This window comes from Canis lupus, chromosome 17 (assembly GCF_003254725.2).
Source record: "Canis lupus dingo isolate Sandy chromosome 17, ASM325472v2, whole genome shotgun sequence".
In the NCBI taxonomy this organism is placed as follows: Eukaryota; Metazoa; Chordata; class Mammalia; order Carnivora; family Canidae; genus Canis; species Canis lupus.
In genome coordinates, this window is record NC_064259.1 from 4,079,920 (window position 1) to 4,093,281 (window position 13,362).

The 13,362-nt window shown below is 42.3% G+C and overlaps 1 long non-coding RNA gene across 2 annotated transcripts in view; it reads left to right on the forward strand.

Moving 5' to 3' along the window:
• Nucleotides 1–13,362, forward strand: part of LOC112664892 (uncharacterized) — a 72,975-nt gene that overhangs the window by 13,814 nt on the left and 45,799 nt on the right. Inside the window, exons 3-6 of one of the 2 annotated variants that reach the window (XR_003140086.2) lie at nucleotides 1,767–1,828; nucleotides 3,531–3,734; nucleotides 6,616–6,834; nucleotides 11,757–13,006. This is a non-coding gene — a long non-coding RNA (uncharacterized LOC112664892). Of the gene's footprint in view, nucleotides 1–1,766; nucleotides 1,829–3,530; nucleotides 3,735–6,615; nucleotides 6,835–11,756; nucleotides 13,007–13,362 lie in introns of those variants that run through there. The other variant, XR_003140085.3, reaches the window with a different exon arrangement.

The window sequence follows — 13,362 nt, forward strand, 5'->3', positions numbered from 1 at the left end:
TCCCCACCCCGCGGTCCTCCCCCGGGGCTCCCTGGTCCCCACCCCGCTGTCCTCCTCCCAGGCTCCCTGGTCCTCACCCCGCTGTCCTCCTCCGGGGCTCGCTGGTCCCCACCCCGCTGTCCTCCTCCCAGGCTCCCTGGTCCTCACCCCGCTGTCCTCCTCCCGGGGCTCCCTGGTCCCCACCCCGCGGTCCTCCTCCCGGGCTCCCTGGCCCCCACCCCGCTGTCCTCCCCCGGGGCTTCCTGGCCCCCACCCCACGGTCCTCCTCCCGGGCTCCCTGGTCCCCACCCCGCGGTCCTCCTCCCGGGGCTCCCTGGTCCCCACCCCGCGGTCCTCCTCCCGGGCTCCCTGGCCCCCACCCCGCTGTCCTCCCCCGGGGCTTCCTGGCCCCCACCCCACGGTCCTCCTCCCGGGCTCCCTGGCCCCCACCCCGCTGTCCTCCCCCGGGGCTCGCTGGTCCCCACCACGCGGTCCTCCTCCCGGGCTCCCTGGTCCCCACCCCGCTGTCCTCCCCCGGGGCTTCCTGGCCCCCACCCCACGGTCCTCCTCCCGGGGCTCCCTGGTCCCCACCACGCGGTCCTCCCCCGGGGCCCACCCGGCCCGCATCATGCGGTCCTCAACCTCCGTCACCTTGCACAGACTTGAAGCTGGAGAAGCTGCAGGAAACAGGCAAAGGTAGACGAGATGGTCTGAAGCAGACAAGGGAGAAAGAACACCTTTCACAAAAGATCTAAAAATATCACCCCAATAATAAGGTTTAAAAATACCTTCACTTCCCTGTGGGTTCCTCTAAGTGTGCCTGTGGGGGAGGAAGGGGGTCCAGGTCCCTGGGGCCAGGCTCTGGCACAGGAAGGACGTTCTCAGCCCTCTCCAATGCTGACCGTCCTTCTGGGTCCGTGGCTCTCCCTGGGGCTGTGGGGTGCTCCCTCTTGGTGCTCACAAACCCTGCTTGCTCCCTCATCTGCACACAGGAAAGGACAGAACAAAAGCAGAGCTCCCTGGCCCTCAGTCTCCCTCCACTCGCTCTTGTCCAGGGCTCCGTGCAAGAACTGATGCTCCCCCACCCTCCGGGGGGCTGCAGAGATGCCCGCATCTCCTAAGCAGAGCACAGCTGCCACGAAGTTTTGGTCTTTCAGCATGTCAGTGTCACGGCCTTAGTTATATGTGCTCTTTCGAAATTCAGCAAAAAATATTGTCACAGTCTACTCCCAGGGCACAGATAATTCTCAGTGACAGCTAATGGAGAGGCACTTTTCTTAAGGGATTTTCTGCATGGAGGTATAAAATGATTATACCCCATTCAAATCCAGCTCCCCACCTGCATCTCTGCCAGAGCATGAGAACAGCCGTCTGCTTTTGGAGTTTTTATTTTTATATATTACTAATTACATCATCAGCACATCTCCAAATTAACAGTGCCTGGAAGCATCTAGAGATTTACGATCAGCTTCCATTTAGCTTTCAAGAACAGAGATTCCTAACTACTGAAGGCTGAGTTTAATCTCCTAAAGCTCATCCCATGAAAAAAAAAAAAAAATACAAGAATGCACCGGCAACTTTTTCCATTAGCAGCATTTATGTTGCCAAACCTGATTTCGACAGAAACTAACAGTATTGGAAAAATCAGCAAACTAATCCAGGTAGACTTCATTTTTACTGAATTATGGAAGGATAAATAAAACACAAATCCCCAAATCCTTTCTTATGGTGATGTAGTCCTGATGGTGGTGATGACATAAATGGTAGTGATTATCTCTTTGCTCCAGCTGGAAGAAGCTGCCGAGGCCATCAGGAAAGTGTGTCCCCAGACTTCTGGACAAGAACACAGGTGAGGAATCAAAGATGGACCCTTGAACCTGGGCGTGTCCAGACCACAGGCAGTATAGGAAACAGTGGGACTGAGGCAATTGCTGGGAAGGCCTAAGTCAAACAGAGTTGTCCTCCAATTGTTTCCATCTCATTCCCACTGCTCTTTCAGGGGTTTTATAATAGGTATGCAAGAGATATTCTACAAGTTAATATGCAATTTATTCAGCAAACATGCCTACCAAACCCATGGCATTCACCTCGTTCAGTCTCCATGAACATTCTGGAGGTATATAATGTGTAGGCACCTGTTATTTTGCCAAGGCCCCGGTAAGAATCTTGTCTGTAAGATCAGTGTGTGGGAACAGGTCACTCAGCAGCCGTGTAAGCCTTGGTCACCCATGCCCTTGGTAATTCCCTTCCGCTGTGGACACTTGTACACCTTGGTGGCACTGGTTAGATCAGGGTGGATGAGTCTGCACACTCCTAAGCTTTCAGGAGGCTTCCCATGAATACAAGCATTCCCCATAATCTACTCCATTCTGTGACAGAATGAGCTGGAGCCATGCTCCAGGTTTCCTTCCTGTTAGAAATGAAGTCTTGGCATCCATTCCCAAGGCCCATCCCAAGGCTCACAGGAAGGGAGCTGGACTATGTGTCTTGTGAACTGCAAGGATAAACACAGCACTTAGTTTGTCCCCCCGGAAACTCACAAATGAGTAGAAATACAACAGAAACAAATTTCTGCAACACAAAGTAAAGAATGGGTGAGGCTCTCAATAGACACAGTAGTAGGTGCAATGGATGGGCCATCCAGGTGCCCTCGACTGGGCTGCAGTGAGTGTCAGCCACTTCCTGGCTAGATGCCATCTCGTCCTCTGAAGAATATCTATCCCTCAGTTGAATATGCAGAAGGCTTGCTGTCTTTCCCAACAAGTGATGCAGAACCTAAAACCAATAATTGAGTGACTTCAACATCCGAAGACTGATACTCTTGCCTCAAGGCAGGATCAACAACGCAGTGATACAGTTAATGTTCCAGGACATCTTGTGTGACCAGGCCAGAGCCAGAGTCTTGCTGAAATCACACCTGTCATTAGCTCCTCCCCGGCTGGATCCCACCTCCCCAAGCCCTGCTTCTGCTGACATTCCCTCAGTCAATCATGCTCACCTGAATCTCCATTTCAAGCTTTGCTCCTGAGCAACCTGATCAAAGATAGGTCCAGATCAAACAAGAGTAGTTCTTGCAAAATGTTTCTGACAGTGAGATGAATCAGGGACAGTAGTTATCACGGAGGTGGGGTCTTTCTAAGATAAGAAGGATGTGGGTAGGGAGAAGGAGTGGAGAGGTCTTCCCACATTAGTCAAGAGGCAGAAACACACTGAAATCGCTGTAGAGAATGAGGACCATGTGGATTTTAGTGCTAATAGAGTGAGGATCGACGTAACTCAGTCTTGGAGCAGTGTTGAATTCGAAAGGGCACATTCTAGGAACCGAAAATGCTTTCATAACAGTTTGCCTTTTAATTGTTTTTCATAAACACCGTGAAAAATGTGAGTAGACCGGCAACCATGCTGCCTCATTTCTATTTCATTTCTCTCTTCCCTCCCCCTCCTCTGCTCATCTCCTTCCCTCTTTCATGCCTTCCCTGTACCCAAATACCCCACACCCCTTTCTATCCCAAGCCCTCCACCTCTCATTCTTATCCTCTTCCTGTTTTCAGGTTATGCTGCACCTGACCAAAGGGACCATGCCTGGTGAGACAGAGGTCACCATCGAAAACAAAAGAAGGAAACAGATCCAGGAGGTCAAGCTAACATGCTCCCTACTGGGCAAAACCAGGGAAAAGCCTAAGGACCACTAGATATGAGGCACGTTTGCTTCCTCATCCTTACTGAGCTCTGCTAGATGCCAGGCACAAAGCTAGGTAATCTATATACATCTGTACTTCATTACCTCCATTTGATAGACAACAAAACAGGCTCAAGAAAATTATTTGACGTTTCTAGGCCTTTCTGACTCATACCACTCTTCCTCTACACCAGTCTCCTAAATGTTTCTTTTTTTGTCTTACACTTCCCCCAAAAAAGTAATACCAATTTCACTGCTAGAGCTTTGGGCTGATTTTTTTCTTCAGTTGGAAAAAGAAAACAACAACAACAGCAAAAATCTATGTTAACATTTTTTAGATTAATCTGAGTAATTTCCATGTCTTAATATTTCCAAGTTTTTCATCATCACCGTTAAAAAGCTTCAACTGAGTGCCTGGGTACACATGGCAATTTAGTGAACAACAAAGTAATTTAACCCTTTCCCTGTGGAATTTAGAAATAACCGCACAATGCTCATTACGGTTAACTACATAATTCAGTTTTACCCCATGACATCAAAAAAAAAAAAAAATCATTAACTGTGATATTTTAGTAGACCCAGCATATAGAAAGCAATTGTCTTTGTGTAAAGTCAGGAAAACAGGTATAGTGTTTGATATTTTAAGTGGAGAATTTGTGTTTATTATTCTGTATTTGGTCGATCTTTTGTTACTGCTTCTATTTTTTGATGCCTACCTTGTCTCTTTTATTATATATTTCTACAAAATAAATATATATTTCGCAGTATTCTCAGTTCTTATCATAGGAATGAAACAATAAAGAAAGTACAAGTAAAGCATTTTAGTCTTTATTCCAATGTGGCATTTTACCAATATTTTCCAATATTGGTAAAATTACATTTATTTTATAATGAACATTTGCTTGTTCATCATTATTTTTACTTGGTCCAGTTTTGTTTATATGTCACAGGAACATTTAAAAATTATTTTGGAAATTTTAATATCATCTATTAGAATTTTTAGGTTCTTTTCTGAGCAATGGGTATGTTGTCATTGCATATAGAAAAGTCAATGTGAAGGAGAAAACAAATACTTTGTTGTTTTGGGTTTTTGTTTTTTTTTTTCATTTTATGGAAATCTGTGAAACAGATTGTTAGTTAAAGAATTAAAGAGTTAGGATACTTGGTTAATGAGAAGTACTAGTTAAGCTCTACTTTTTTTATCTAAATATGTCATGTTTAAATGTAGAAATCATTTTATGATCAACTTAATTTTGTTCAGAGTGAGCCACTGACAGTGGATGATGATCTCATCACATAAGTAGAAAAAACGAAGATGTGTGTGCCTCTGATGCAGAGTATTTGGGTTAATAAGACATTCAAAACAACCAGGTCCCAGCCAGCTATAGAATAACCCTAGGATATCAGGGGGGCGGGCGGGGAGTTCACATTCATTTCTAATCAACTTAGATCTAATCAAAGGAATTATAAATTCTTGAAACACACTAAGAAGTCTAAAAAAATAATATACTTCTAAATCCAACCTGAAAAAAATCTAATTTTGTCACCACTATAAGCTCAACTTATAACATTGTCTGCTTTGCCCACACCCAAGTGAGGACTTCTTTCTCCCCAGGACCCAGCGTGGCAACCACCCTGCTCTGGGGTGGGAGTTTCCTGGGTCTTAGATCCAAGGCAGGAACATCTATGGAAGGGGTCAGTGAAAGGCAAGCAGCCGACTGGTGTGACACGGACATCTGGCAAATAGTAACTGCATTTAGGAAGCTCATAAACAGCGCATTTTGAATGACTCCTGAAATTGATTCTAATATGAGCAGTTGGGAGAGAAATAAGCTTTTAGGAAGGTCATTTAATGTCATATAGAGTCTTTCTCTATAACCCAGTTAAACTGGTTAGCAATTGACAAAACAAATCCCAGCCTGATTTTGATCTGCTAATTAATTGAGCCTCTAGTTGAGCAAAGTCTGTGCACAGGAACTGAATATGGCCATACTTCTTTGACCTTAATAATTCAGGATTTGAAAAGCAGACATTGGGCAGCCCCAGTGGCGCAGCGGTTTAGCGCCGCCTGCAGCCCAGGGTGTGATCCTGGAGACCCCGGGATCGAGTCCCACATCGGACTCCCTGCATGGAGCCTGCTTCTCCCTCTGCCTGTGTCTCTGTCTTTCTCTCTAGCTGTGTCTCTATGAATAAATAAATAAAATCTTAAAAAAAAAAAAAAAGAAAAGAAAAGCAGACATTGCACCACACATGCACGGGCTGGTTAGCCTTCTCAGGAGTGACACAGAAGCTTAGTGCTTGTAGCTATACCCCCTGCAAGTGTAGACAATTGAAATTCTCGTGTTAATTTTGCAAACATATTCTTAAGATTTGGGAAAGACTGAGGACATAAAGGAGGTCACAAGATATGATGAGCACTGGGTATTATAGAAGACTGATGAATCACGGACTTCTATGTCTGAAACTAATAATACATTATATGTTGATTGGACTTAAATAAAAAAAGAAAAAAAATTAATAGATTTTTATTTTATTTATTCATGAGAGAGAGAGAGAGAGGCAGAGACAGGCAGAGGAAGAAGCAGACTTTATTCAGGGAGCCGGATGTGGGACTCGATCCTGGGACTCCAGGATCATGCCCTGAGCAGAAATCAGCTGCTTAACTACTGAGCCACTCAGGCGGCCCAAAAACTTTTATTTTTTTTATTGTTTAAGATTTTATTTATTTATTCAAAGAGACAGAGACAGAGAGAGAGAGAGAAAGATGCAGAGACACAGGCAGAGGGAAAAGCAGGCCTGTAAGAAGCCTGATGTGGGACTCGATCCTGGATCCTGGGATCAGGCCCTGAGCCGAAGGCAGACACTCAATGACTGAGCCACCCAGGAATCCCTTAAAAAAAAAAAAAAGAATATTTTAAAAAGAGTATAATTAAAATGGACTTCTGTGTGGTTTCCAGGTCCCAGTTTCAGGAGAGAATCAGATCTCTTACAGAAGTTTAATGCAAGGAACTCCCTATCTATATAGGGACTGAGTGAAGAAGGATGTCCCAGGCAGCAGGAGGATCTAGCAAACTCTATCGCCAGCAACCAGGAGAAAAGCAAGGCCTGGAGATGCCAGCAAACACGAGGAGCTCAGGAGTGAGATGTCACCATGTCGATGGGGATACCAGTGATAGGTAATGGTATTAACAATATATTCATGTTTATTAAAATACTTCAATCTGGATTATTGCTTTAGTGTTTGGGTTTAGGGAGCTCTTTGTTTTGGTTGTCCTCTCTGACTTGTCTTGCTAATTAATCAGCAAGAAGTTTTGAGGCTTTTTTTAAAAAAGCTTCATATGTGAAAATTGTTTATCTTCTTAGGGGATAGACGACAAAGTAAAATTTGAGAAAAACATTCTCTTCCATAGCAAGTCCTGGAAGGAGATGCAGGATTTTACGTAAAAAAAAAAAACATGAATTTTGGAGTGAGATAGATTTATATTTAACATTGGCTCTTCTATTTGTTAGTTGTGTGACTTTAGACAAGTTACTTTTCTTCACTCAGACTTGGGTTGCTCCTTTGAAAACTGGGAATTTAACTATATACCTAATTGGATGTTGTAAGTACTAAAATGGGAAAATTTTTAGCACATGGCATGTGCTAGTTAAGGAGTTCATAATCTCTTTAACAGACAAATGTAAATTTTTTAAACTCCTGGGTCTGGAGCAATGGAGAAATGGAAAGCATTGAATTAAAGTTAATATAAAGAATGTGTGAAGTTGCACTTTTAGTATCTATATTGCAATACCATTCTAACACTGAATACATTCATTATTGAAAATAGGTCAAAATGACATAGAGACATATAATGAACTCTCAGGTGCAAAATATTTCAAAGAAAGTGTAGATGAAGGATTTTAGACATAAGTGCTAAGCACAGGAAGCACAGGGTGCTAAGGTCAGTTTTACATTTTCAAGGCTGACATACAGTTGGTGTTTTGTTATGTGCATTTGGACTGAGACAATGAAGAAAAAAAAAGAAGTCTCACAATTTAAAAAGGGCTGAGTATGAAGACAGAGCCAAACCCAGGCTGGGAGACAGTGCTGTTAGAATGACCACCGCCTGGACCAGGCTCAGGGGAGGCCGAGGACATGCAGCAGCCCTGCTCGAAACAAAGCACAGCTCAGTGTTCCCTCGTCAATCTTTTACGGCTCCAGAGAGAACGACCTTGCTTAATACCTTATTTCGCCATAAAAAGGGGTCATCCTAAGGTCGGATCATAGAAATCCCACGGCCCACTGACACAGAGGCAGCAGCCTCTGACGAGAAATGGTGGGACCCTCTCTATGATTCATCAGCTAGCCTAAAGCCCTCGGCTTCCTGAAACTGCTGATCAAAATTCTAAATCCTTGGCAATATTTTGAGTGTGTAATACTGTTTAATGTAAAGTATTCAGTGGAACAGTCATTACCATTCTGTCTGTAGTACATGTGGTAGTCACTTGTGATTTAATCTAAAAATAATTTGTTATAAAAATAAAGAACAGTTTATGAATGGTAAATAGTAAATTAGAAAATATTTAAATTTATTCCTATAACAGCATCCATTACTTACATTGTCATGTGCTTTCTTGAGTGGGAGAAAAATGGATGGGGTTTTAGATAGCACTGCAGGAAATGCACATATTCCAGAATCATTCTAAATGGAGCAAGTTGTGAAAGTAGAAGTGTTTTCACATATATGATTTGGTGGCGGGGAGGAGATGAAGGACACAATCAGGGCCTGTGGCATTTGTTATGGTTATTAGGCCCGCATAATTTTTTTTTAATAATGTCTTAATATCACTGATGATTTACAGGACTAGATCAAAAATCATGATAGTTTTGGTTCATTCCTTGGAAATGATGCCTAAACTACTTCTGATAAAACACTGACAAGGATTTTACATTTTTACAGCTTTCAAAGAAGTAATAAAATCTAAAAGGCCAGAATTAAATGAGGCAAATGGGGCATCCAGGACACAGATGAGAAGGAGGAGCTCATTGTTAGATTCCTACAGGTATAGACCTTGAGCTTACAGGACCCCAAGAGAGAGCACCTTTTAAAATTTTGTATCCTGGGTACCTCTCTGGCCTCACCCTCATCTTCTCTCTTCTTGTCCCATCATAATGTAGAAGGAAGAAAGGGAATTCTGAATCAGGTCAGTATCAAAGCAGAGAAGAAAATACCAGCCTGGGGGATCATGAACCCTATTGGATTTAAATGTGCCTATTTGCTTGAGGCTTTCAGGTTAGCGGTTTAGACACTACAGTATAGACTGCTTTTCCGGAAGATAAGTGGCCTCAGGGAAAAAAGTTTTTCTCCCTGTAAAAAGTGAGATGCTATCAGATGATAATCAGTCCCATCTCTCCTGATGGGAAGACATCATTCACGTAGGGCAGTAAGGTGATGGAAGGGAGGGTGAGGAGGGCCACTAGTATTCACAGCTTTTAGAGTAAAGCTGGAAAGTGACATTTATAAAAATGGAAAAATTCCTTGGAGGACACAAATGACCAAAGATAAGTCTACAACCATTAGATAAACATTTTATTTATTTACTCATGAGAGACAGAGAAGCAGAGACATAAGCAGGGGGAGAAGCAGGTTCCCAGCAGTGAGCCTAAAGTGGGACTCAATCCCAGGACCCTGGGATCACAACCTGAGCCAAAGGCAGATTCTCAACAACTGAGCCACCCAGGCAGCCCAATAATGTGAGTAATCTTAACTCCACTAAATCGATTTAATTTGGAGTTAAAAACATTCCATAAAAGAAAACCCAAGACCCAAGATATGGATGAATGCACTGATGAATGCTACCAAACTCTTCAGGTAAAAATTACAGCACTTGTACACAAATTCTTCCAGAATATGGAAGAGGATGGAATACTTCCCAACTTGTTTTTTGAGGACCTCATTCTGCTGACACCAAAACCAAATATATTTCAAGAAAGCAAAACTATAGGACAAAATCACTTATGAATTTATTGGATGCAAAAATGCTCAACAAAATGGTAATAAATTTAATCCCACAAAATACAAAATAAAGGAAATAAATTTTTAAAAGAGACTATAACGTGACCAAGTGGGGTTTACCTCAGGAATGCAAGGCTGGTTCAACATTCAAAAATCAATCATACAGTTCACCATATTAAAAAAAAATAAAGGAAAAAAACTAGAAATACATGATTATCATGATACATGCGGAAATAGCCTTTGATAAAACTCAAAATCCATGTACTAAAAAGTCAGTAAGTCAGACATAGAAGGAAACTTCCCCAAGCAGAGAGAAGTCATCTCCAAAACAAATAAATTGAAACAACAACAAAGGTGAAAGAACAGCACTTTTCCCCCAGAAGATCAGGCAAGTACGCCCCCTCTCACTACTCCTGGTAAACATGGGATGAACGCTTTACTCTCTGAACTCTACCACGGTTGGGAAACTCAGCTCCAGTGCTATCTTCCCATGTTTACTCTGTCATTTATTTTAGTTATCAGTAATGAAAATTATAGTAATTAGAATCACAGAATGCAAGAATTAGTAGGAATCTTGGAGTTATAGGACAACTCCAGTATTTTTTTTAATAGATATGGAAACAGGGACCCGGTGGAGGAAGTGAAGCCTATGTTTTATTTGTTTAGATGTCTTTGATCTTCTTGCTACACCCACAAATGAAAGAAATTCAAAATCATAATAATTTTGTTTGCTACATAATTAGTTGAATATCTCTGAGACAAAGTCATTGCTGGACCAGCGTTGGTTCAGTTTACTTTTCTTTGGGCAAGTAAGGAGAACATGTGGAGAGAAATCAGTCAATGATCATAGAGTCTATATCCTAGAGGCAAAGTGGATTAAATGTCACTAAATCCAAGCTTTTCTCTCCAGCTATTATCCTTATAGAAGTTAACTGATAGTATGACTAAACAATTGAACCCATTGATATTTACCTTTAGGAATGTGGGTTTTTTTAATTATTAGAAATAAAATATAAACTGTATTTTAGGTAAATATGAAAAAACAATCTTGACATACCCCCACCAGGCAAGTTGAATTGTTTTTATCTTATGCATTTCCATGTATAATGGGACTTCTCTTTTTATACTTCATTTTCAAGGAACTGTATGACACAAATATGTCTCTTATTTTTATAGCCATTATACTTTTGGATAGGCATGTATTATTTTTTTCAAGATTTATTTATTTAGTTTAAAGAGAAAGAGGGGATCTCTGGGTGGCTCAGTGGTTTGGTGCCTGCCTTTGGCCCAGGGCATGATCCTGGAGTCCTGGAATCGAGTCCCACATCGGGCTCCTTGCTTGGAGCCTGCTTCTCCCTCTGCCTGTGTCTCTGCCTCTCTCTCTCTCTCTCTCTCTGTGTCTCTCATGAATAAATGAATAAAATCTTTAAAAAAGAGAGAGAGAGAGGGAGGGAGAACATGAGCTGGAGGGGCAGAGGGAGAGGGAGAGAGAGTCTCAAGCAGACTCCTTGCTGAGCACAAACCTCTGATGCAAGTCTCCATCCCAGGACCCTGAGATCATGACCTCAGCTGAAACCAAGAGTCAGATGCCTAATGAACAGTGCCACTCAGGTGCCCCTAGGTATCTATTATCTATTTGTATTAAAATTATATAATGTACAGTAACATTCTTGTAATGTAGGACTGGAATTTATTGCTAACAGTTTCTTGGCATTCTAAATAGTGCTACACTGAACATTCTCATTCCTCGGATGCCTGGGTGGCTCACAGGTTGAACATCTGCCTTCAGCTTAGGGTGTGATCCTGTCCGGGGATCGAGTCCTACTTGGGCTCCTTGTGAGGAGCCTGCTTCTCCCTCTGCCTGTGTCTCTGCTTCTCTCTGTGTTTCTCATGGATAAATAAATAAAATCTTTAAAAAAATTCTCATTCCTATAAAATATGTAATTTTCAAAGATCACATTTGTTAAATAATAATCAGGAAAAAAGGAACATTATCCTGAAGGCTCAGAGGAAGTTCATATATATGAAAATAATTTGATGCTGGAATCATCCTCTCTCTCTCTCTCTCTCTCTCTCTCTCTCTCTCTCTCCTTTTTTTAAAGAACATATTGCATTGCTCAGTATGAGGAAAAACAAAAAGAGCTTCTCTTTGAAATTGGGATCTAAAGTCCCAAGGAAAGGAAAAATAGTAGGGGCATAATGAAAGCATAAAGAAAAGCATGAGAATTGAAACCTTCAGTGAAGACACCCAACAGTGGAATTGCAAAAATAATGAATCATTGATGTAGAGGAGAAACATGCTACTCTCCCTTCAAATATGAAGAAAGAAGGACAAAATATAGGAGATCCTCAGATAAAATGTGATAGATTTAGAGATTGCAAATGAAGATCCAATCTAAAAATTGAAGTTTTTGAATTAAAAGCCAGAACACAAAGAAATGAGAGTCAAAGGCGTAATGTAGAACTTTTGTAAGGAAATAAAAATGAGAGCTTTGAAAGTGGTGAGTGGTTAGAAAGCACTTAGGGCATTCTAGGGAAATTAAATAAACTCACTTGATCGGACTTCCCTCTCCAAAGTCTTGCACAATATCCCTCAGGTCCCACTGAAGTCAGGCACAGGTGGGGTGGACAGTTCTGTGAAAAACCAGCATTGGGGGGTCTTTCTGCTCTTCCCTTCTCTGACCTGCAAGCTTGCAGGGCCTGAAGAGGAGGGGGTGCTGACAGCTTCCTGGGGGCAACCTCAACAATGCGGGACCAAGACGGTGGTGCTGACTCCTCTGCATAATCCCCTGGCACAGGGTATTGAAAGGCCTCCAGGACTCATTCTGCAGAGGGAAAGCAGTCTGCCAAGTCGATGTTCAACTTGGGAATCGTATAGTAATGGGTCTCAGGACATCATCAGCTAAGCAAAGCTGCCCAGAGCCAGGAGCTGGGCTTTAGACATGGAATTGGCAATTCTTGAGGACTGGCCTTTGATCTGGAGTCATCTTCCCACTGATGAGGTTGGGGGTTAAGTGGCAGCTAGGATTTGCTGATTATCCTGACTTTATCCCAGAATGCAGGTGGCTTCATCTAGCCTACCCACAGGACCAAAGTCACTGAGCTGTTCTTTTTGTGTGCTCTCACAAGCCGGATGGAAGAAGACTCGCTGAAATCGTAAAATACTGAGAGGTGGTAGATAGTGCAAGCAGAAGATATAAACCAAGAAGATCAAGAGGACTTTCTCTGCCCTGCGAGTGCTGAAAGTGTGACAGACTCTGTTCTCAAACAAAAACACAAATCACACCTGACCCCTCTGAGCTCCTCTACCCACCGAGGAATCATCAGAGTTGTTTTACTGTATACCTTTAGACTGGAGTTGGGACTTATAATTGTTTGAACAAAGAAAATGATATATGAATACACATAATAAAAATCGAAATTCTCAAATATTGAAGTAGGCATCTCACAAATTGCCTCTTTATCAGGTCGCTCTGGCCTCATGAAGGTTGTTGAATTTGGCATTATTCTGAAAATCAAAGAGAATGATCTCTTTCAGGAGAATTTGAGTTTCTAATTTGTTTAACAGTTTCTAAACTATTTTTAATCACCCATATTTTCTTTGGCATCAGGCATATGGAGCATCCTTTGTTTCCCCAGTTTTTCAAGGAGCTCGGGAGCCCCTGCTGGTTCTCCTGATGTTGAGGTTCATGACCCCCAGATACCTGT